The sequence below is a fragment of the Choloepus didactylus genome, chromosome 3, assembly GCF_015220235.1.
Source record: "Choloepus didactylus isolate mChoDid1 chromosome 3, mChoDid1.pri, whole genome shotgun sequence".
NCBI lineage: Eukaryota > Metazoa > Chordata > Mammalia > Pilosa > Megalonychidae > Choloepus > Choloepus didactylus.
Window position 1 is genome coordinate 112,792,240 of NC_051309.1, and position 25,118 is coordinate 112,817,357.

A 25,118-nucleotide genomic window follows, 5' to 3' on the forward strand; every position below is an offset into this window, starting at 1 on the left:
TGTCAATGCCGGTGGTTTGTGGGTCAGGGACAGAGAAAAGCTGGGGCAAAACTGAAATGAAGGCTTAGACCTTTGCAACAGCCTTGAATCTCTGGAAACACCTGGGAGGTTTGAATATTAAAGCGGCCCTGCCTCCCTAGCCACCGGGACACATGCCCCACATTCAGGGCAGTCAACTCCAACAACAAACCCAAACTGAGTTCACCAGCTGAACCCCACACAAATCATTTCCCCACACACCACAGAGACAGAGTTGGAAAGAACTGACTTGAGGGGTATAGGTGACTCACAGATGCCATCTGCTGGTTAGTTAGAGAAAGTGTACACTATCAAACTGTGTTTCTGAAAAATTAGATAGGTATTTTTTTTTTTTTTTATAATTTGAAAGAACCCTGTCAAGCAGAGCAAATGCCAAGAGGCCAAAAACAACAGAAAATCTCAATGCATATGATAAAACCAGACGATATGGAGAATCCAACTCCAAACACACAAATCAAGTTATCAGAAGAGATAAGGTACCTCACAGAATTAATCAAAGAACTACAATCGAGGAATGAAAACATGGCAAAGGATTTAAAGGACATCAAGAAGACCATGGCCCAGGATATAAGCGACATAAAGAAGATCCTAGAAGAGCATAAAGAAGACATTGCAAGAGTAAATAAAAAAATAGAAGATCTTATGGAAATAAAAGAAACTGTTGGCCAAATTAAAAAGACTCTGGATATTCACAATACAAGACTAGAGGAAGCTGAACAACATCTCAGTGTCGCAGAAGTCCACAGAACAGAAAATGAAAGAACAAAAGAAAGAATGGAGAAAAAAATCGAAAAAATAGAAATGGATCTCAGGGATACGATAGATAAAATAAAACGTCCAAACTTAAGACTCATTGGTGTCCCAGAAGGGGAAGAGAAGGGTAAAGGTCTAGAAAGAGTATTCAAAGAAATTGTTGGGGAAAACTTCCCAAACCTTCTACACAATATAAATACACAAAGCATAAATGTCCAGCAAACTCCAAACAGAATAAATCCAAATAAACCCACTCCGAGACATATTCTGATCAGACCTTCAAATGCTGAAGAGAAGGAGCAAGTTCTGAAAGCAGCAAGAGAAAAGCAATTCACCACATACAAAGGAAACAACATAAGAGTAAGTAGTGACTACTCAGCGGCCACCATGGAGGTGAGAAGGCAGTGGCATGGCATATTTAAAATTCTGAGAGAGAAAAATCTCCAACCAAGAATACTTTATCCAGCAAAACTCTCCTTCAAATTTGAAGGACAGCTTAAATTTTTCACAGACAAACAAATGCTGAGAGAATTTGCCAATAAAAGACTTGCCCTACTTCAGATTCTCAAGGGAGCCCTACCAACAGAGAAACAAAGAAAGGAGAAAGAGATACAGAGAATTTTAACAGACATATAAGGTACCTTACATCCCAAAGCACCAGGACACTCATTTTTCTCTAGTGATCACGGATCTTTCTCCAGAAGGGACCATAAGCTGGGACATAAAACAAGCCTCAAGAAATTAAAAAAAAAAAAAAATTGAATATACTCAAAGCACATTCTCCAACTGCAATGGAATACAAATAGAAGTCAATAATTTTTGAACTGTAACTCCACTATTTACTTCCTACATGATATAAAATACACAAACTCTAATGACAAATCAGTGGTTTTGAACTCAATGTAAAATATGTAATTTTAGACAACTATATAAAGGTGGGGAAATGGAGGAGTATAGGAACATAGTTTATGTGTCCTATTGAAGTGAAGGTGGTATCAAAGAAAAACAAGATTGATAAGGATTTAAGAGGTTAATTTTAAGCCCCACAGTAAACACAAAGAAATTATCAGAGAATATGACCATAGAGATGAAATGTAGAGTTTGGGTTAAGAGAAATGGGGGAAGGGGCAATGGGGAGTTAAGAAATGAGTGTAGGGTTGCTGTTTGAGGTGAAGGGAAATTTCTAGTAATGGATGGTGGGAAAGAGCATTACAACATTCTAAATGTGATTAATCCCACTAATGGAAGGTTACGGAGGGGGCGGAATGGGAAGATTTAGGCTGTATATGTTTCCACAACTGAAAAAAAAAAAAGTCTAAATAGATGACGATTGAATGCCAAGGATGAACTTGGATGGGATTGGAGGATAGAGGACAGGTGGCTCAAAGGGACACAGTTGAGACATAAGATAAAGGAAATATAGAATGTAAGCTTTGTATCATTGTTGAATCTCTTGTACTTCTTAGTTGCGCTTAATGGGATTGCATAAAAGAATGTTCTTGTTCATGGGAAGTATATATGTGAATTATAGTGTATGTTCAAGGATGTGTACAGCTAGCTCTCATATGTTCAGAAGACAGAGCAATAGATGATGGATGATAGATAGGGAAGGAGGGAGGGGGGAGGGAAAGATATAGCAATGTGACAGCACGTTAAAGTTGGTGGATTGGGCTATCAGGCGAGGGGAGTCAGGGTATGATGGAATTCTGTGTATGGGGCTAGTATTGTTTTTGCAACTGTTCTATAGCTTTGGATTTATTTAAAAAAAAATAATAACATTTGGTCTATCAGTTTGGTAAAAGTGTAAAAGATTGTTATACTTTTATTAGGTAGAGGAAAAGGTCATGAACCCTCTGGGGAAGTGGAGGGCATTTATACAGTATTTACTGAAATTTGCAATTTACCCACTTTCAACCCAGGGAGTTCACTGTACCAACATTTGTAACAGCAGAAACTTGGAAAAAAGCAAATTGTCCTTCAGTAGATTATTTGTTTTTCTTATTCCTTTGTTTGGATAGGGTTTATTAATTTTCTTGGGGTATGGTAGGAACATGTTGGAAGCAAAGTAGTTATTTTAGGTTTTCTGTTTTTCTTAATCCTTTGCTTTGTTTTGTTTGAAATGTATGTCTTTTGTTGCTTGTTTTAATTTTGTGATAAATAAACTTTAAAAAATTAAAAAAAAAATTCCATTGCAGTTTGGATTGTCAGATTTAGCAAATAAAAATACAGTACACCCAGTGCATTTTATGTTTTGTTTTTCTTAAATCCCAATTTAATTGGACATCTGGTATTTTATTTGGCAATCCTAATTGGATTTCCTCCAACATGAATCTATTTACTGTTTGCTTCCCTTGAATTCTGTTTTCCTTTATTGGTACTCTTTTGTTACTATAAGACTTTCAGACAAGGCCTTCAGGTGAACTATTCCTCTTAATCTGAGATTTTAAGTTTCAGTAGGTTGAGTTCATTATCAGGCAGCATCTACCACTTTGATATCTTATTTCAAGCTTTTGTCTCTGTCATATACTCTGATTTGAATTTTCCTATTTAAGTCATATATGATTTTATTGCATTTTGGTAATCACCTACAATACAAATATCTAAAGCAGAAAAGAAAAGGCAGAGAAGGAAAGAGTAAGAACATTGGAAGGAATTAAGTTTAGAACTTCTTACCAGAGCAGATGAAGATCAGGTGATTGAGAACTGGGGTGAAATGGAAAAGCCAAGAGCTCTGTGAATGATGAAGAAGATAAGATGGTTATGTACTTAAGAGGGATTCTCCTGAAGCAGAAGATTTAGATAATCAGAGATGGACCATGAAGTCTCAGAACTTTCAGGAACTGCTCTGTCCAGGGATGTGCCCTATGGTGTTTTGGAGCTAGGTACCACTGAAAAACTTGTTCTTAAACTTAGTCCATTCCTATGGGTGTGACCCCATGTTAAGTAGGACATTTTGATGAGGTTAAGTCAATTAAGGTATGGCTCACCTCAGTTAGGAAGGATCTTAATCCTCTTACTGGAGTCCTTTATAAGCATAATGAAATTCGGACAGAGAGAGAAAGCCACAGCAAGAAGAAGCTGAAAGAGAGAAGGGAGAGACAAGGAGATTCTGCCATGTGCCTTGCCATGTGACAGAGGAGCCCAGGACCAAGGATCACTGGCAGTCAACCCCAGAACACCAGTATTTGGGAAGAAAGCTTTGCCTTGATAAGGCCTTGATTTGGATTTCTCCTAGCCACAATTACCATCATTTAAGCCAACCCTTTGCAAGGTATTTGCTTGAGCAGTCAAGGAAAATAAAATATTCTGTCTCAGTTTTAAAGGTAAAGTATCCTCTGTCTGGGAGGACATGGTGTTCTGCTAGAATACCATACCAACAATTTAGTAAAAAGCTTCTGACTTACATCCAAAAATATACTCTCATATAAGATTGACTCTTTTTTATGAAGAGCTTGTGAACTTCTTTGAAAAAATATTCATTGAAAATACATTATTATATAATGTTCTTAGAACATAATTTTGTTTAATATTAACCGTCTTGGAAGACAATCCAAGAAAGAAAGATGTTCCAGAGAAAACTTAATGTCACATTGTGTCACCTATAATAGTAGCCAAATATTGAGAATACAGTGTTTACCTTAGCTCTACGCCTTTGTGTGAGTTACACACACACACACATACTCACACACATCTATCCATTCAGCTTTTGTCTGTAAATAGTCTTGAACACAAATTTGAATTAACCTAGATCCTCATTCATTTCTAACCAACTTCTACATTGACCCAGCTTCCACTCTGATACTGGGCTGTTGACTTCTCTTTGAATTTTCATTTTGGCTTCTTTGTATAGGCACATGCATCTGATCTCTCTGGCTCTAGACTCTTAGTATCTTCTCAAAAGATTACAAATGGCATGTGTTCATAAGTGAAGTTGTGATTGATAATTTGGGGATATTATATGTAACAAGAAAGGCCATAAAATTAGAGGGTTGGAGGTAAAAATTTCAGAGGGTTGCCTTTAATGTGTCATTGCTTGGGAATTCTGAGACTAGGAGTTTCATAGTTGTTTTAGTAAATTATTATAAAGTTATTTTCAACTGCAAAATATTACCATAATAATACATAATCATTTTCAAAAAAATCACCAAAATTCCATCTGCCAGGCTTATTTATAAACTTATTTATATTAGTTAAATAATCTTCATTCTTAGTGCTGGATCTTTAATTTCCTTAAATGAGAAATTCAAGAATAAGTAAGCACAGTATAGTGCACTTTGAAACTCAATGAGAAGAAAATGGAAAGAACTCACTGGCTTATTCACTGTGACAGAATTTAATTATTTATTTTTTTGTAAATTATAAGGAAGAGTTCATAAGGGGAACATGTTGAAATACAAATACTCATGGTTCTATTCACTGCAGCTACAATAGATGAAATAGCAAGGTTCAAGTCAAGATTCCAATGGTAAATTGTGACTTCTTCATATAAAACCCTAAAGTCATCTTTAGAGTCCAAAATTCCTAACATGACCTCTAAATTCAGTCATGATATAGTCCCTGCTCATCTCTGTATCTTAATCTCTTTTCAATTCCTTCTTTTACTTGATGCTCTAACTGCACTGATCTGTTTATCTACTACTGTTTTCCTGGATTTGAGATATTTCTTCCGTTTGTTCTTGGTGTAATCCATTTCTTCTGACAGAACACCATTTCCTACCTACCAAACCTTAAGGTCTCAGCTTGCTCTGTGCTCCCTCTCTTCTTATCCCTACAGTAAGAATTACCTCACAATAAGATAATTACTTCTTTACTTGTGTATATTTTATACTAATTTTTGAGTGCCTCATGAAAAGAAGTTCCTCATTCTTCATTGTATACTTAGAGCCTAGGATATAACCCAGCCTGCTGCAGGCACTCAAAAATATATTTTGAGTAAATGGGGCAAGCAAAGATGACAGACCCAGCTGCAGCTGCTTTGAGGAAGTTCAGTTTGTGAAAAGATCATGATATTCCAAAGGTATGCTAATGCAATCCAAATCTGTATGTAATGCAAAAGCCTCTGACTTCACTCTGTACAATCTTCAATCAGGACTAAGTACTTTCTAAGTTTTTGTATATGCACACACAGACTCTTACACTCATCTACTGTCAAAATTAAAAAGCACAATAATTTTTATTTAAGATATGTTATGTGAGTCTGGCAGACACTGTTCATTGTCTACCCAATAGACATTCACCCCTTATCTCCTTTGTTAACAGAACTTCAATTTGATTTAATCTCCTTACTCCCCATAGTGGCTGTGAGGCAAGCCAAAGCCCCTTGTTTGCCAGGTGACTCTTTTAGATATGGGCCTCTGATAAAATTTTAGCCCATGAGATGAACTGAGAAGTCATCTAGGGGGCTAATAGGAAGGTTTCATTGCTCTTAGAGAGGACACAATGAAGGGTTATTCCTTTGTTCTGGTTCTTCTGCTCAGTATTTTAATGTGTGTATGTGATACATAAAATGGTGTTGGCCATCTTGTGACTGGTAGGGCTTGTTTATTAGTGAGCTTCAGAGAGGAGCTATTGGGTGGGGATCTTGTTCTTTTTGTTGGGGGATCCCAACATGTAAATATCTGCAGGATTTTGGTGGCAGGGTCAGACTGTATTTTCTAGAGAAGAATCTTTCCATCTTCTGTCTGAACAAGGCTAGGTGCTCTTAATTTTAGCAGACAAGCAGGTTAAGGGTCTTGCTGTTCTCCTGCCCTCTGCTTTGTTTCTTGTCCTTGAGTCTAGAGTCTACCTTGTTTTGTTCAATTCTTCAATAGGAAACCTCTTGTCTTTTGCAGATAGTTGAGGAAGGGAGATCAACTGACTATGTGAAATAGAGAGTATAAGTGGGAAATACAGATTTATAATTGTTCCTTTACAGGTAGGTAGGTTCTGTTTTTCCTGTCTGCTAAAACGGTTACTTTTTATGTCTCTACTTCACAGCTTCCAAAATTGGGATGATATACATGGTACTTTTTCTCTCACATTCTTTATCCTTGTGTATTTTAACTTTCTTATCCCTTCATGGACATTTTAGTTGATTTTGTGGAATAGGTAGGAGAAATGTGTACACTTATTCTACTATTCTTAAATAGCTGTCTTCTGCTTCAATGTCTTACCTAATTTTTACTTTGACAAATTTATAGCTTTGTTTCCATATTTAGGTGGTTTTGAAATATGTGTTGCTGCCAATAGACCCTGCATCTGGTTTTCATGGATAAACCTTTGGAACTTATGCAGTTGTGTTTGGAAGCTGGTATGTGAGAGTTGATTGTTAATTTTTCAGAAATTTTGTGAACCAGTGATATACAAAACCATTTTTATAAGTTATATAAGCTTAAAATTAAATAAACTATATTAGGAACAAACTTAATGAAAACTCAAATCTTATCATGTCCTCATTATTTTACTACAGGGACTATTATCTGTGTTCTTAAGGTTGTTTATATCTATTGTGTTAGTGAGATAGAAATATCACATAATGGTGTACTACTATGTGTCTCTTCCCAACTGTGCATTCAGTGACATCACATTGGTAGCCTGAAATGGACCACAGTGGGAGAATTTAAAACACAGAAGTCTGCAAATGCTACAAATCCAGCTATTTTCTATGGAAACCTGGTTGTTAAATATTTACCAGCATGCCACTGTACATATTCTTCAAAGTGAAGGAGTTAAAGCATTCCTTACTCATGCCCCATTATGTTTTTTTATGTCTTGCCCATAGCATTGCATTTTTGTTTCAATTTCCTTCCTTTCCTCCTTCCTCCCTTTCTCATTCCTCTTTTTCTCATTCCTACCTCCCCTCCTTTTCTCTCTCACTCCTTTCCTTTTTCCTTCCTTCAGAAGGTGACTCCATATACCGAAGTTAGCCAGCCATTGGCCAACATACATCTAGAAATGGCTGGAACGCCTGGAATGAGAGTATTACTGGTTTTCTCCACTGCTGCTCCCCTTGGTCTAAGCCAGCACTGCTTAGAATCAAGGAAGATCACTGTGCCCTTTGTGCATGGCCAAGTCCTGGTTTTATTCTCCAAGGTCACTAGTGTATTTGTGTAAATTTTCCCATTCTCTCTTTGGGTTCTTATCCCTCCTCACTGGTTCATGTTGATTGAGCCTGAATCTTTTTCCACCAGGGCACAGAAAAAGGAACAAGCATTTCATACTTTTTAGGCAAATCCTGCTTCAATCACAGGACAGAATGAAAATACATTTATATGTCTTTTAAAAGAACCTTCCTCTGCCAAATTGTATATGATTGATTTGTAATTTTTATTTTATAAAATAAACACATGAATCACTTTACTGGGTGATCTACTCAAAGCCTAATGTTATTTTTTTAAAAGCAGTTTTATTGAGATATATTCACATGCCATAAAATCCATCCAAAGTGTACAAACTGTAATTTTGGAATAATTACAGAGTTGTACATTCATTACCACAATCAATTTTAGAACATATTCATTACTTCAAAAAGAAAAACCCCATACTCCTTAGTAGTCACCTATCAAATCCTCTATCTTTCCCCGGCTCTACATAACCAGTAATCTAATTCTGTCTCTATAGATTTATTTATATCTACATTTTATACAAATAGAATCATACATATGTAGCAATTTGTGTCTAGTTTCTTTCTCTTAGCATAATGTTTTTATTATTATTGTTATTTTATTTAGAGAATTCATAGGTTTATATAAAAGTCATGTAAAAAATACAACATTCCTATATAGTGCCCTATTGTTGACACTGCATTGGTGTGGAAACTTTGTTACAAATGTGAAAGAATATTAAAATATTACTGTTAATTATAGTTGATAGTTTGTATTAGGTGTATTTCCCCTTACGCCCCCTATTTTTAAAACCTTGTAATAGTGATGTACATTTGTTATAGTTCATGAAAGAAAATTCTTATATTTGTACTATTAACCACAGTCATCATCCACAACAGGGTTCACTGTGTTATACAGTCCCCTGTTTTATCCTCTAGTTTTCCTTCTAGTAACATATTCAACCACATTCACACACATAATTAGTGCTATTAATTACACTCACAGTAATGTGATGGCATCACCTCTCTCCATTTCCAAACATTTATATAAACTTAATTAGAAGTTCTGCAGAAATTAAGCATCAGCTCCCCATTTATCATCCCCATTCTATCTCCTGGTAACCCATATTCTAGATTCTAACTCTATGTGCTTATTATAATTAGTTCATATTAGCGAGATTATACAAGGTTTGTCCTTTTGTGTGTGGCTTATTTCACTTAACGTAATGCCCTCAAGGTTCATCCATGTTGTCGCATGTATCAGGATTTCATTCCTTCTTACAGCTGAAAAATATTCCATTGTACTACACTTTGTTTATTCATTCATTGGTTGGTGGACACTTGGGTTGCTTCTATCTTTTAGCAATGTGAATAATGCTGCTATGAACATGGTTGTGCAAATGTCTGTTTGTGTTCTTGTTTTCAGTTCTTCTGTGTATATACCTAGAGTGAGATTGCCAGATTGTATGGCAATTCTATACTTAGCTTCCTGAGGAACCGCCAAACTCTTCCACAGTGAATGCACCATTTTACATTCCTACCAGCAGTGAATGAGTGTTTGTTTTTCTCCACATGCCCTCCAACACTTGTAATTTTCTGTTTTTTGTAATAGTGGCCATTCTTCTAAGTTTGAAATAACTCATTGTGGTTTTGATTTACATTTTCCTAATATCTAACAATGTTGAATATCTTTTCATGTGCTGTTTAGCCATTTGTATATCCTCTTTGGAGAAATGTCTATTCAAGCCTTTTGCCCATTTTTTAATTGGGTTGTCTTTATATTGTTGAATTGTAGGATTTTTTTAATATTTTCTGGTTACTAAACCCTTATTGGATATGTGGTTTCCAAATATTTTCTTCTGTTGAGTAGGCTGCCTTTTCACTTTCTTGATAAAATCCTTTGAAGCACAAACATTTTTAATTTTGAGGCAGTCCTGGTTATCATTTTTTCTTTCAATGCTTGTGCTTTGGGTGTAAAGTTTAAGAAACCATTGCCTAACACAAGGTCTTGAAGATCCTTCTCTACATTTTCTTCTAGGAGTTTTATAACCCTGTCTCATATAATTAGGTCTTTGATCCATTTTCAGTTAATTTTTTTGTACGGTATGAGATAGGGGTCCTCTTTCATTCTTTGGATATGGAAATCCTGTTCTCCCAGCACCATTTGCTGAAGAGATTGTTTTATCCCAATTAAATAAACTTTGCAGCTTTGCCAAATATCAATTGGCCATAGGTTTAGCGTCTATTTCTAAACTCTCAATTAGATTCCTTTGGTCAGTGCATCTATCTTTATGTCAGTACCATGCTGTTCTGACCACAGTAGCTTTATAATATGTTTTAAAGGCAGAAAGAGTGAGTCCTCCAACTATATTCTCTTTCAAGGTGATTTTTGATATTCAGGGCCTCTTATCTTTCCAAATAAATTTGTTAATTGATATCCATTTCTGCAGTGTAGGCTGTTGGACATCTGATTGGGATTGCATTGAATCTATAAATCAATTTGGTTAGAATTCACATCTTAACAATATTTAGTCTTCTAATTCATGAACACAGAATGTCTTCCCATTTATTTAGTTCTTCTTTGACTTCTTTTAGCAATGTTTTGTAGTTTTCTATAAGTCCCTTACATCATTGGTTAAATTCATTCTTAGATATTTGATTATTTTAGTTGTTCTTATAAATGGATTTTTTTTCTTGATTTCCTCCTCAGATGGCTCATTACTAGTGTACAGAAACACTACTGATTTTTGTGTATTGCTCTTGTATCCTGCCACTTTGCTGAGCTCATTGATTAGCTCTAGGAGCTTTGGTGTAGATTTTTCAGGATTTGGGGGGATATAGGATCATGTCATCTTCAAATAGTGAAAGATTTACTTGTTCCTTTACAATTTGGATGATTTCATTTATTTACTTGTCTAAGTGCTCTACCTAGAACTTCTAGCACAATGTTGAAAAACAATGGTGACAGATCTTAGAGGGAAAGCTTTCAGTCTTTTATGTTGAGTATGATGTTAGCTGTAGGTTTTCCATACATTGCCTTTATCATATTGAGGAAGTTTCCTTCTGTTCCTTTCTTTCAAAATGCTGTTATCAATAAAGGATGCTTGTTTTTGTCAAATACCTTTTCTGCATCAATAGAGATAATCATGTGGTTTTCCCCCTTCAGTTTGTTAATGTGTTTTATTACATTAATTGATTTTCTTGTGTTGATCCACCTTTGCATATCTGGGATAAAATCCACTTTACTGAAATGTGTGATTCTTGTAATGTGCCATTGGATTTGATTTGCAAGGATTTTCTTGAGGAATTTTGCATCTATATTCATTACAGAGTTTGGTTTCATTTTCTTTTCCTGTAGTATCTTTATCTGGTTTTGGGTTAGGGTGATGCTGGCTTGATAGACTGAGTTAGGTAGTGTTCCCTCTTCTTCAATTTTTTTGGAAGAGTTTGAACAGGATTGTGTTTAATTCTTCTTGGAATGATTGGTAGAAATCACCTGTGAAGCCATCTGGTCCTGGGTTTTTCTTTGTTGGGAGATTTTTGATGATTGACTCAATCTCTTTACTTATAACTGGTCTTTTGAGGTCATCTATTTTTTCTAGTGTCAGTGTGGGGTTTTTTTGTATGCTTCTAGGAATTTTTCTATTTCATCTAAGTTGTCTAATTTATTTGGCACACAGTTCATAGTATCATGTTATTGTCCTCTTTATTTCTGTGGGGTCAGTATTAATGTCCTCCTCCTCATTTCTGATTTTATTTATTTGCCTCCTCTCTCTCTCTCTTTTTTGTCAGTCTAGCTAAGGTTTGTCAATATTATCTTTTTTTTCTTGAAGAACCAACTTTTGGTTTTGTTAATTCTCTCTTTTTTTTTTTTTAAATTCTCAATTTCATTTATTTCTACTCTAATCTTTATTTTTTTTTTCTTCTGCTTTCTTTGGGATTAGTTCACTATTCTTTTTCTGATTCTTCCAGGTGTGCGGTTAGGTCTTTGATTTTAGCTCTTCTTTTGAAATGTAGGCATTTAGGACTATAAATTTCCCTTGTAACACTGCCTTTGCTGTATCTCATATGTTTTGATATGTTCTGTTCTCATTTTCATTCATCTTGAGATACTTACTGATTTCCCTGCAATTTCATCTTTGACCCACTGATTTTTAGGTGTGCTGAATAACTTCCATATATCTGCAAATTTTCCAGTTTTCTGCCTGTTATTGATTTCCAACATCATTACATTATGGTCAGATAAATTAATTTGTGTAATTTCAATCTTTTAAAATTTGTTAAGATTTGCTTTGTGACCCAGCATGTGGCCTATCCTGGACCACTTGAGAAGAATGTATATCCTGCTGTTTTGGGGTGTAATGGTCTGTATTTATCAGTTGGTTCTAGTTCATTTATCATATTATTCAAGTTCTCTGTTTCCTTAATGCTCCTCTGTCTAGATGTTCATGAGATCTGCTAATGAGAGTGGTGTACTGATGTCTCCAAGTATTACTGTAGAGACATCTATTTATCCCTTCAGTTTTGCCAGTGTTTGCCTCATGTATTTTGGGGTACCCTGGTTAGGTACATAAATAATTATGACTGTTATTTCTTTTTAGTGGATTGACCCTTATATTAATATATAATGTCTTTCTTTGTTTCTTATAACTGTTTTGCATTTAAAGTCTATTTTGTTTGATATTAATATAGCTATGCCAGCTTTTTCTTTGGTTGCTGTTTGCATGGAATATCTTTTTCCAACCTTTTACTTTTTACCTATTTGTGTCTTTGGGTCTAGGGTGGGTCTCTTATAGGCAGCCCATAGATGGATGATACCTTTTTTTTAAATCCATTTTACAATCTGTGTCTTTTGATTGGGGAAGGTACACCATTAACATTCACTGTTTTACTGTAAAGGCAATACTTACTTCAACTGTTATATCCTTTGGTTTTTATATGTTGTATTTTATTTTTGTCTCTCATTTTACCCTTTTTGTTACCCTTTCTTAATTTTCATTTGTACACTCTCCTCCAACCCTCTCTCTCCTTTTTCTTTCAGCCTGCAGAACTCCCTTAAGTATTTCTTGTGGTGCAGGTCTGTTCTTGATGGACTCTCAGTTTCTGTTTGTCTGTGAATATTTTAAACTCTCCCTCATTTTTGAGAGACAGTTTTGCTGGATAAAGAATTCTTGGCTGGCCATTTTTCTCCTTCCATACCTTAAATATATCATAGAACTGCCTTCTTGCCTCCATGGTTTTTGATGAGAAATCAGCACTTAATTTTATTGCAGTTCCCTTGCATGTGATGAGTTACTTTTGTCTTGCTGCTTTCAGGATTTTCTCTTTCCTTTTGTCATTTGACATCCTGAGTAGTATGTGTCTCAGAGTAGGACTGTTAGGATTTATTCTGTTTGATGATGTTGCACTTCTTGGACATGTATATTTATGTCTTTCATAATAGTTGGGACATTTTGAGGCATTGTTTCCTCAAATGTTCTTTCTGCTTCCTTTCTCTTCTTGTCTCCTTCTGGGACACCTGTGAGTGTATGTTTGGGTGCTTCATTCTGTCATTCAATTTCATGAGACCGTGCTCAATTTTTCCCATTCTTTTCTCTATTTGTTCTTTTGTCTATAAGATTCTGATTGTCCTATCTTTTAGTTCACTGATTCTTCTGATATATTATTGATATAACCAGTGATGATTTTATTTTTTCTGGGTAATTAATTTATTTTTTCTGGGTAAAATTATTTTTCTTAAGACAACCATCTTTTTAGAATTTAAACTTAGATGAAGAAAAATTGGAGCTAGTAAAGGGAAATAAACAAGGCATCACATTTCATGATTTTTTTGGTGTACTGACTATTGAAAAAACTTTTTTATTGAAGATATCTGTTATTTTCCATTTCCCAGTATCAGTTATTCAGTAGAGTTGACAGGACTATAATTCTAATATATTTTCTTCTTTAAAATGTAATGCAATTCAGTAAAACTTGTAGACTTTTAATAAATTTCAAGATAAATAATAAAGTGATCAACAAGATTAACAGGAACATAAACCATGAGACGTAGGTAGGAACTTTGCCAATATTTGTATAGACATTTTTGTTTGTTTCTCATTAGTTCTTCCCCCACTTCTCAATTCCAAGTAGGACAATGAACTTCACCGCCAAGAGAATTTGCTGTACATAGCACTATCCCCAAGTTGTTGGGTCCTAGATGGCCTAAACCATTCAACTTAATCTTGTCTCCCTTGCTCACTGCTTGACTTGTCAATTAAGTTGGTTGGGGAAATTCAAGCTTGCTTTTCCTCCAGAAGTTGGGATGTACACATGAGATGCCTGGAATTTCTGAAGCTAAAGCTGACATGGAGAAGAGGTGGCTCTAGAAGTGGAGGCAGGTCTCTGATCAAATTACTCTGGAAGGCTGCCTCCCCTCTGGTATTTTCATTTAGGGAAGCTGATACATTCCTGTATTTTTAAAAAATTTTAACCAATTTTATTTCAATTTTATGTTATCTGCAACTGAAAAATATCCTAAGCAGTACCCTCCTCTAATGCTCTCTTTTCCCAATTGAAGAAATCTTGATTCAGACAATTTAGCAGCTATTGCCAAGTACTCACATTCAACTTTCAACATTCTTTTGTTGAGCTCATGCTGTGTGCCAGATCCTGTGGCCAATTCTGTTTCTATGAAGATGCTTGAGACTTGCTCCTTCTACTGAGGAACATACACACCATTGGGAGAACGTGTATGAATTATATATGTTACAACATGAAAGTGCTTATAATAAAGGCAGGGAGTGATGTGGATTTACTGAGGAAGACACGAACAGATCTTTTTTGAGTATTGGGAGGAGTAGGAATGTCCCAGGTGAAGAATGGTGGAAATTTCCAGGAAGAAAGAACTTGCTTAGCAAATTGAAAACCTAAAAAAAAGCACCATATATACAGGGACACCTTGGATGTATGACTGTACATAGTATGTGTGATAGAAGAAGAAGTAGGGAATGCATTGAACATATTACAGTTAAATTCTACCTACTTAAAAATTCAGAACACTTTAGAATAGTTCAGGGTTCAGGTTGTGTCCTTGTCTTAGTTATTCAATCTAGGTATTTATATAGATCAAAATAAATCTACTCTAAGGGAGCTGCTTTCTATGCAGATAAAGAATCAGGCCATGTTCTTTCCTTTCAGCAATTAATGAAGTGTCACTTTGAAGAAAAAACAAAAGGAAGATGTTTTCTATTTCAGTTTGGTATTTTGAGATAGTACAAATAAACTAATGGTACCTGTAAAGTTGATTAGTATTATAATGAAACAAGCATCAGGCTAGGAATTGTGAGTTTATTCCCTAGGTCTGTTCTAGTTTAACATTTGAAGGGCATATATCTTATTTGGATGTTGGTCCTTCATATATAGAAATGAGGGGGTTGTCCTCTATTTCTAAAATACCATTCCATTTCTGAAAATGTATCTTTGTATATGTCTTAAGCTCATGTGTTATTCTCTTTACTTCAGATTTGTCCCTGCAGATTTTGCTATTATTTGTCTATTTGTTTGACTGTGAACTATTATGTATGTGTTGGGGAGATGTGTAAAGGAACATGACTTAAGCATTAGTTGGCCCTCAATCTATTGTTCTTATTAATATGCATTCTTTCATGTCTTCCTTTATAAGAATAATGCTACTAACTCCCACCAGTAGGGCATATACTTTGATATATTATAGTGACTGGTTTAAGCTGAGTGGTTCATTGGTCCCTATTCAGTTTCCTTTGCATGGCAGTCAGCAAGCATGGAACAAAATAAAGTTAACTGATGGCTTTGCTCAGGATATTGTAGAAGGACTTCTTGAGTGTGGACAAAACCAACATCCATTTTTCTCTTCCTCTATTAATAGATTGTTAATTTTTCTTGGAGTTGCAATGAACCTAGTAAAAAGGTAGCATTTCTCAGATTGTTTTCAGCTAGGTGTGGCAATATGATTAAGTTTTAAGTGAACAAAATGTAAGTAGAGGTGTTAGATGGGACTTCTCGGAAGTCTTCTTAAGTAGGAGGTGGCGTACATTTATTTCCTCTTGTGTTCCTATCTGCTACCTGAAATGTGGCTGGAGTTTGAGCCATCATCTTGAATCAAGAGTAACATGCTAAGAATATCAAATAAGCAATAGAAGGAGATTGGATCTACAGATTTAATATATATGAAATAGAAATAAACTTCTATCTCTTCCAAGACAACTTAGGTTTTCTGTCAAATGAAACCAAATCTAATCTTAACCAATATTTTGGGACATTCGACCCCCAAGTCTTTCAGCTTTTTTCCCTACATCTCTTAAATCAGTCCTTTTTCTCTCATTTTTACTCTCATCCTCACCACCACCAAAACCACTCTTACCCTGACACCATAACTCTCACATTGTCTATTGCACTGATTTCTTAACTAGTCTACACTATCCCCCTCAAGACTTCTCCAATCTGTTTTGCACATTGAAGCCTAAGCAAATTTTTTGAAATATATTTTTGGATCGAAATATTACCCATCTCTCAGATTGAAACTCTTCAGAGGTTTTCAAATTACAATTATGATAGAGACCAAATTTGTTAACATGGCCCATAAGGTTTGGTCCCTGCTTCTTTGAAAAGCCCCCAGGCCAAGAAGCTTGTTGATCACATAAACTTTCTGGGTAAGGGAGAACACTACCTCGATAGAGTCTCAGTAACGTACCAAAAGAGAGAGGTTTGAAAAGTGTGCTTAGAGGATGGCCTGGGCAGGGGTTGGTTCATGGATTTGTAAACTAGGCAAGCATCTGGAACAATCAACTTTTCTATTGTTGGAACACATGAGCCATTATGAGTTGCTGTTAAAAGTGTTAAAGTCTTTGAGTTCATATTATCTTTGTTGCAGATCATGGTTAGGAACAGTTTAACTATTTTGAGAGTCATAGTACAGTTTTACTATCTCTTTTTTTTTTCTGTTTTATTTCTCATTGTTCCCCTCCCCCTTCCTCAGCCTAAGCTGGATGGAAAACCATTATCTTCTAGAGATGTGATTGATCCAAATCTGTAATGCTATTCAGGGGGTTATGAGCCAATTTGATCTCTTTTGCTGTCAGGATTCCTTGTTAGGATAGTCATCTGGCATGACAGTGACTGCACCACAGCATTTAATACACACTTGTCTAGTGCAACACAAACACTAAGACAAAGATTACTATTAGTGTTTGCAAAGTGCTTTGAAGCCATGATTATAGACTTCCAAATCCAGATCATAAAACATGTTTCATAATTTATTTATGTGGATCTTCCTTAGATAAACAAGTAGCTTTTCTCTCTAATTTGGATATCGATTTTTAAACCTTGACAATGTCTGAAGGTTTAGTCCCATACCTGGTGATTGTTGAGGATTAGGGTTTTAGGAATAATAGGATTAAAGGATGAAGGTGTCTGCTGACAATTCAGAATCTTGATATAGCAAAGGAGGGGGAGAGTAGCAAAAAGGTAGGCATGCCACCCTAGAGTGAGCTGGGCAAATAATTGAACCTCTCTTATGGAAGAATATCACCTTTTCCCCAAAATTGAGAGTTATAGTGTACTGGTTTGAATGTATTATGTCCCCCAAAATGCCATTATCTTTGATGTAATCTTGTGTGGGCAGATGTATCAGTGTTGTTTAGATGGTAATTCTTTGAGTGTTTCCTTGGAGATGTGCCCCACCCAGCTGTGGGTGATGACTCTGACTGGATAATTTCCATGGAGGTGTTGCTCCGCCCATTCAGGGTGGGTCTAAGTTGAGTCACTGGAGCCATATAAATGAGCTGACAAACAGAAGGAACTCAGTGCAGCTGTGAGTGACATTTTGAAGAGGAGATACAGCCAAGAGGGACACTTTGAAGAAAGCACAGGAGCCGCAGATGAGAGACAGTTTGAAGACAGCCATTGAAAGCAGTCTCTTGCTTTGGAGAAGATAAGAGAGGACAAATGCCCCAAGAGCAATTAAGAGTGACATTTTTGAGGAGCTGAAGCCTAGAGAGGAACATCCTGGCAGAAAGCCATTTTGAAACCAGAACTTTGGAGCAGACGCCAGCCACGTGCCTTCCCAGCTAACAGAGGATTTCCGGATGCCATTGGCCATCTTCCAGTGAAGGTACCCAATTGCTGATGTGTTACCTTGGATACTTCATGGCCTTAAGACTATAACTGTGTAACCAAATAAACCCCCTTTTATAAAAACAAATCCATTTTTGGTGTTTTGCATTCTGGCAGCATTCGCAAACTAGAATACATAGTCAATGATTTGAAAAAACTCATTCCATCTCTAAAACCACTCTTACTGGTATGAGTTAATAGGATGCTGAGTGGAACTGTTTCTGTTCTTAAATTGTAGGTAATGGCCAAAGATAAGAGACACTAAGTAACCCTCATTCTGATAAGAGCCGCCTTCAAGTCACTAAAATGTGGGACCAAACACCTCTCCCCTTTATCAAGGGGAAACACCTTTATCAAGGAGAAGAAGAACTAGTCTAACTAGAGTCAGGCACCCTATGCACCCCTCTTCCACCAGCACCTGAGACATATATGGAAAGGAGAAGAAAAGAGAGGCTCCTAGAATATGCACCCGGTGGGAATGTAGTCCTGTGATGAGAGATTTTTTTCCTTCTCCAGCAAAGACTATGGACCAAGGGTCCAAGATAAATTGCTGATTGAGGTTAAAGATGCTTGCAAGGAAAAGAAACTGGCAAACCATCTCCTGGCTGTATCTCATCTGCTTAGGGAATGACCATGGTTGAGTGGCCCTCAATCTGTCTGATCAGGAGAAAATAAATTTGGAGGGAGAAAGGAAAGGACAGAGGTGGATTGGCAAAGATGTGTGAGTTTCTCATAAGTCTAATGGATAATGCAGGTGATAACAGGACCCAAACTCTCTTATCAAAGAAGGCAGACAGGCAGGTGAACTGCTGGTTGCAGGACTGAGAGATGACATGAGAAGATGATCCAGAACCAGATCTCTCATCAGAGAACTCTGCAGTGGAGAGTGTATGCAGGGCTCTTTTGAAGTACTCACATACAAACCATGTGAAGTCAGAGCGGGGACACCTATCCTACAGGTGGGAGGAGTATGAGCAGTTAACATCAGCTCAAAGCATGGATGACTAACAGAGTTATGTGACTTCATCCAGATAAGAAAAGAGATATTTGAGCTTTCCCAGGATTCTTCTACCTGCTCCTATAATGGGTGCCTTAGCCCCTAGAAATGAGAGAAGAGTGAGGTGTAGTAAGAATGGACCACTCACTCCTTTTCACATAGCTCAGATGGCCTGTCCTCATAGGGAGAAAAGGACACCTTCAATTTGGATAAGGGTTTGAAGTTTTAAAATGGGCTGGACTAAATCTGGATAATCTAACATGCTAAATGGTGCAAACCACTTAAAATGAAGTTAAAGAACAGGAAAGGAAGATTTGTTAATGGATGTTTAAATCAGAGATTGGAAAAAAATAAAATTGTTTGATTTTTATATCTCAAAGAGATAACCAATATATTTGTTACATAAGCCCCCCTTCTTGCTTTGGTTTGTGAGAGTCAGCAAGGACTTCCTTATCTCTACACTCTTCTAGGCTGGCCTGCCTCAGTGTGGCCCTATTTACCTAGCAAAAGTTGACAAAGGGGTTGTGTGCCTTTCAGAACTTAATGGTCACAAAAGATGTTCTACCTGTATGACTTCTGAATGAATTTAGGAATGATTCTTTAACTGTATTTTAGCTTACCTCTTTACAGAAATCCATCTCACCACTATTTCACCCAGAGGAGTAGTAAGAAAAAGTGAAAGATATATTTTAACTAACAACTGTGAATGACTTACCTGTATTCTACATTTCATTCTGTTTTCTTTTGTCTTGCAACCACAATAAAGCTATTAGCAACCTGTTTCTCCTCAGTAGTATATAAGATATATTACATGACAGAAGACCTAAGATAAGAGAAAGATTTCATGACTTTTGTCTTCAAGTTCTGAAATGTAATTTGTCTAGACAGGGGCCTTGTGCTTATTTTAGGGAGCTGAATGCTCTGTTGCACTTTTTCTTTGGGCTTTGATTTCTGCATGTTAGTAGGTTTTGTAACCTCAGTTTTATGATCTTTCTTACTGACAGAGAAAAAAGGATAAAATGCAGCAGCTCATCAGCAGGACACCATCTGTCTTCATAGCAGATCCTTTCGTTCCTTTTTCTTTTCCTGTTTATAAGCATGTTAGAAAAAAAGCTTAGTTTTTGTGGTAAGTTGAGCTGTCTTTCCAATCAGCTCTTTATGGTGTTAGCTTCCCTGTAACCATTCTCACAGCAGGGTATTTATCCTTTGGATACGTGTTTAATATTTATCCTTTGATATATAACCTATTTATTTTTATATCTTTGGTATAAAGACTTTAAAAATCTGAATATATTGGAATGTTTCTTGTGTAGCTAAACAGTTTTTCTTTTTCTCATATGCCTAATTAGCCATTTTATAGTCAAGATTTTTTGTTTAGACTCCTAACCTCCTTGGGCTGAATTTTCTTTCAGAGTCTCAGACTCTGATCAAATTTCCCTTCCCTATCTTTCCTGAAATGTAAGATATCACTATCACTTTCTGACAAATTAGAATTGCTGATTGTAAATAGGCTTTGAGCATGGATTGTGACAAACAAGCATGCATGAGCAGTTTTGCAAAATAGTTGGAGCTCACCAGATTTGCAAAATGAGTCCCTGTCTCCTGGTCTCTAGCTCATATTCTCTGCCTCTCTTGGCTAAGAGGACACATGGCCCTGCCACATTGGGTAGCATGGATGATACAGGCAAAGCCATGCAGGAAAGTAAGGACACAAAGAAAATTGTTCCAATTTAGGGATCAAGAGTGGACTACAGATACTTAAAGCATGAAAATGATATTTCAAAAATTATTTCTGAGTTAATTTATATCAGCAGTTTGAACATAATTAATTTTGAGTGGGAAGTGGGGAGACAATAGTGGCAAAGAGAGAGTAGCCCCTTGGGAGAGAGCCTGACAGTCAGAGCTGTGGAAAGTGAAGGAGTGCAGGAATCTGCATCTGTAACAAATACTTTAGACAATTCTTAGGCTCACTTACATTCAAGAACCTTTGTTCTAGAAATTGATAATATGACACGGGCAATGACTCAACATATGAATAGGACATAAAATAGTAAAAAACAAAAATCATTTTACAGACGATGTATCTTTTTATTATATTCATAGCTTAGTCCAAGAATGAACCCATATTAGATGTTTAATGTTGGTGAGTAATTAATTAGATAGTTTGTGTATTAAAATAATTGACTCACCATGGAGACCTAACTATTTGGAATTTTAAAAGCAGTAACTTTGTTTTTGGTTACAAGGAAGGGATCTACCCTTTGCTTTTTATTTTTGGAGTGTGAGATATGCTATTTTGTTTTTAACAATTTTAAAATGAAAAATAAAATGTTGAAAGCTTTTGTGGGAGAAGAAATAAAAACGGAGACTAAAATATGCCTAAAATTGACTTCTAAAAGTGAAGAAAATGTGTAATCCACCAAATGTTCATTTTGTGCCTACTGACACTTTTAATCTCACAAAATGCGTCATGCACTAGAAAAGGGAGGACATGAAGTGTATTAAATAATCCATGTATCATTTAGTGGAGACTCTTAAAATCCAACTGAGGCTAATTCTATGCACAACAAAATGAAATAAAGATTGATCCAAGTTGTTAAGACCTTATGCCTGTTAGGAATACATTCAGCTGACAACAGGGAGTTTAATCAAATAGGGTTTATTTTTTGACATATAGATCTCTAGGTAGGGGAGGACTGGTGTTGGTTCAACTTCTCTACAGTGTCATCAGGAATCCATAGCCTCTTTATGTGTCTGTTCTACCATCATCAGCATGTTTTTTTTTTTTTTTAACTTTAGATTTATTATCTCAGGGACTTAAGAGGGCTGCAGCAATTCCTGGATTTTTGCCCAGGTTCAAGTAAGGAAGAAGGGGGAAAGGATTTTTTTTTGTGTGGGTTTTTTTTTTTTTTCATGTCATCAAATAAAATCTTTCTTTAGAAACTCTCTACTGGATTTCCCTATTTTTTTCCATTTTGACTGAAGGCTTTTTAGCCAAAACTATCATATAATTACCTCTTTAGTGAGACTGGGAAAATCAGTATCTAAGTTTTTCATTTCTATAGCTGACAGCAATGGAAAGGGGTGTTAGAAAATGACTTTTAAGTGGTTCAAAGGACAGTGTCCACCATAACCTCTTATCATTTCCAATGTTCCTGGGGCCTGGACCCTTTAAGAATGAGAGAGGGAGATTATTGCAAAGGCAACTTAAATACTATGTTGGATTTCCTGGCCTAGAAGTTCCTTCAGAATCTTGCTCCTGTATTACTTGCTGTTCATTCTGGGCATGCATATGATATTTTATTTCCTGGTTGGACTGTTTCACATTCCCTTCCCCTTACTGACATTCTGACACTGGGAATCAATGTGGTTTACTCATGGAGACTGTGGGCTCTGGACACAGAGAGTCTGAGTTTAAATCCCAGCTGGTCTACCTACTAGCTTTGTGATCTTAAGCAAGTTGATTAATCTCTGTTGAACCACATATGCTCATCTGTCAAGCATGAAAAATAATAGTACCAAACTCACAGAGTTGCTTAAAATTGAAATGACATAATCCTGCAGGAGGACTTAATGCTATGCTAAGCATGTATTATGTGCTTGATAAATGTTGATATTGTTATTAATATTGTTATTATGTTGGCATATTTTTAGATCTTACCAACAGTAGCTACTATTGTGAGGATTAAATAAGTAATGCATGCAATCACAATGCTTGGCACATAGAGGGAGCTCATTGAAGATTCCGTTTCAGAAAAATTTCCCTTCCCTTATGGGTAAAATTATACATTTTAAGATAATAGAGTGTGTGTGTGTGTGTGTGTGTGTGAGTGTGAGTGTGTTATGTTTGTGTATTGTGGGAGTGGGTGAAGTTAGAATCTTTTCAGGAAAACTTCTCAGGCCCTAGGATTTCTTCCTCTCTGAAAAAATTACTTAATGGAACTATATCTAATACTGTAAAAAATTTCTAAAATTTCTATGGCACCTTCCATTAAAATTATACTTTACTCTTGACATTTTCTTACATGTAACATGCATGGTCTCCATTATTTTATTAGAGCTATTCCAAATGATTATTATTTGGGAGCAAATTTTTTTAAGGATAAAATGGTACGCCAATATTTTTTTTTTTTGCAAGGAAAAAACGCATGGTTTTGGGAGAAAAAGTGTCTGGCTGTGGAATGATCTGTTCATTTGGAGATAAAGGTACCTCAGTGGGGAGAAGAATGCTGACTGGAAAGTGGAAGCAATCCAAAGGCTAATTATATTTTCTTTAGAAATTCATTGCTGTTCAGCTCTGGTCTCATTTTTGATGAAGACATACTCACTTTATAATTTAAGGAGCGCCTTTTATTGCCTTTGATGTTTAAATAATTAAAGTTAATCTCTTTGAGGAAAGTCTCAGATTGATGTAAGATTGAAAAAGTCATTAAGAGAAAATTAAGAAAAGAAAACCCTTTGTTGGGGGGACAACACTAATATTATGATCTGAGCCCCTGCAATATGATCTAATAGATAGAGTAAGGTCTGGCAAAGCAGGAGGCATGAGCAAAATATTCAGCTTCTGTCATCTGAAAACAGGATTATGCAACAATATAGATTTGGCAAAGTTACTGTTTTAAGGAAGAATTAGCCAGGCTTTGTTTGTCTACCACATTATTATACTAGCAACTCAGCTGGAGGATTCAGCTTATAGATGTTTCCTGAAATGTGGAAAAAAATACCCTTGTTTGTCATAAAAGCTTAGCCAGAGATTGGAAGGACTGACACAGGATGAAAGGTAAGGCTATCAGGCGTTTGCATCCTAATTTCCCTTCTCTGGTTTTTTGGTTTCCAAGGGTTTGCTGCAGGGCACATGTACATTAGATAAATAAGTGGAGAGTGCAACATTTTTGAGAGTGAGAGAAATCACAGTGGGACGGTTGGCAAAAACTGGTATTTTCTGGGAAAACTGGTATATATAGTTAAATCACTTTGTACCAAGAATGGTAACCAAACCACCTTAGAGGATAGTGGTGCATTCTGATGGATAGAGTGCCCAGTGGGACTCCTATGTGTTGTGGATGCTGAGAGGGGGGCCTGCTGGCCTGTCTTCAGGAAGCTTCCCATGAGGTTAAGTGACCCTACAGCAGAGAAAGATGGAAAACCTCAGGGTAGGAGGTTGAATGAAGTAAATAGTAAACATTCAAAGGTCAGTGACCTATGGAGAGAACAGAGCCAAACAACACACCCTGAGGTACCAGGTGTAGGCTATATTGTCGTATCATCAGAGATTACAGTGTCCAGAAGACATTGCCCCAGTGCATACTCCAAAGCTAGCCAGTGCATATGCAAAAACCAGCCAATGCATACCCAAAGACCAGCATGAAGTCAAGGATATCCTTGCTTGTTGTGTCAGAAGCACATATAAGAAACACGTTCTTCCCCTTATATCCCTGGATGCCAATTTAGAGAAAGAAACGGGGTAGGGAGATTTGTTGGTAAATTTCATGTGTCAACTTGGCAAGGTTATGGTGTCCAGTTGTTTGGGCAAGCAAGCACTGCTCTGAGTGTTACTGTGAGGGTGTTTCATAGATGGATTTAAATCATTAGTCACTTGGTTGCATCTGCGGCTTATCTACAATCAGCAAAGGAGATTGCCTTCAGCAATGAGAGGAATCTCCTCATCTAAGCAATTGGAGATCTTAAAGTAAGCCCTGAGGATTTCTGAAGTCAGGAAAAAGAATTTGTACCTCTACTTCAGCCAGCCTGCTTTTCCTGGGGAATTCAGTGGCATCTTCTTGGGTGTTTCCAACTTGAGGCCTGCCCTATGAATTCAGACTTGCCAATCTCCATGGCTGCCTGAGCCAATTCATAAAATAAATCTCCTTATATGCACATACATATACGCATACACACACACACACACACATATATATAATATAAATTTATGTACATATCCTGTTGGTTCTCTTTTCTCTGGAGAACCCTGACACATACAGGTGGCTAAATGGGAGATTAAATATTTGTAACCAGAAGAGAGATTGCATAGCCTTTTAAGTTATGGGATTGGACTAAATTTAAAGTAGATACATATTTAGTTGAGTTTTTCTCTAATTTGTGGTCAGATTAGTTAAG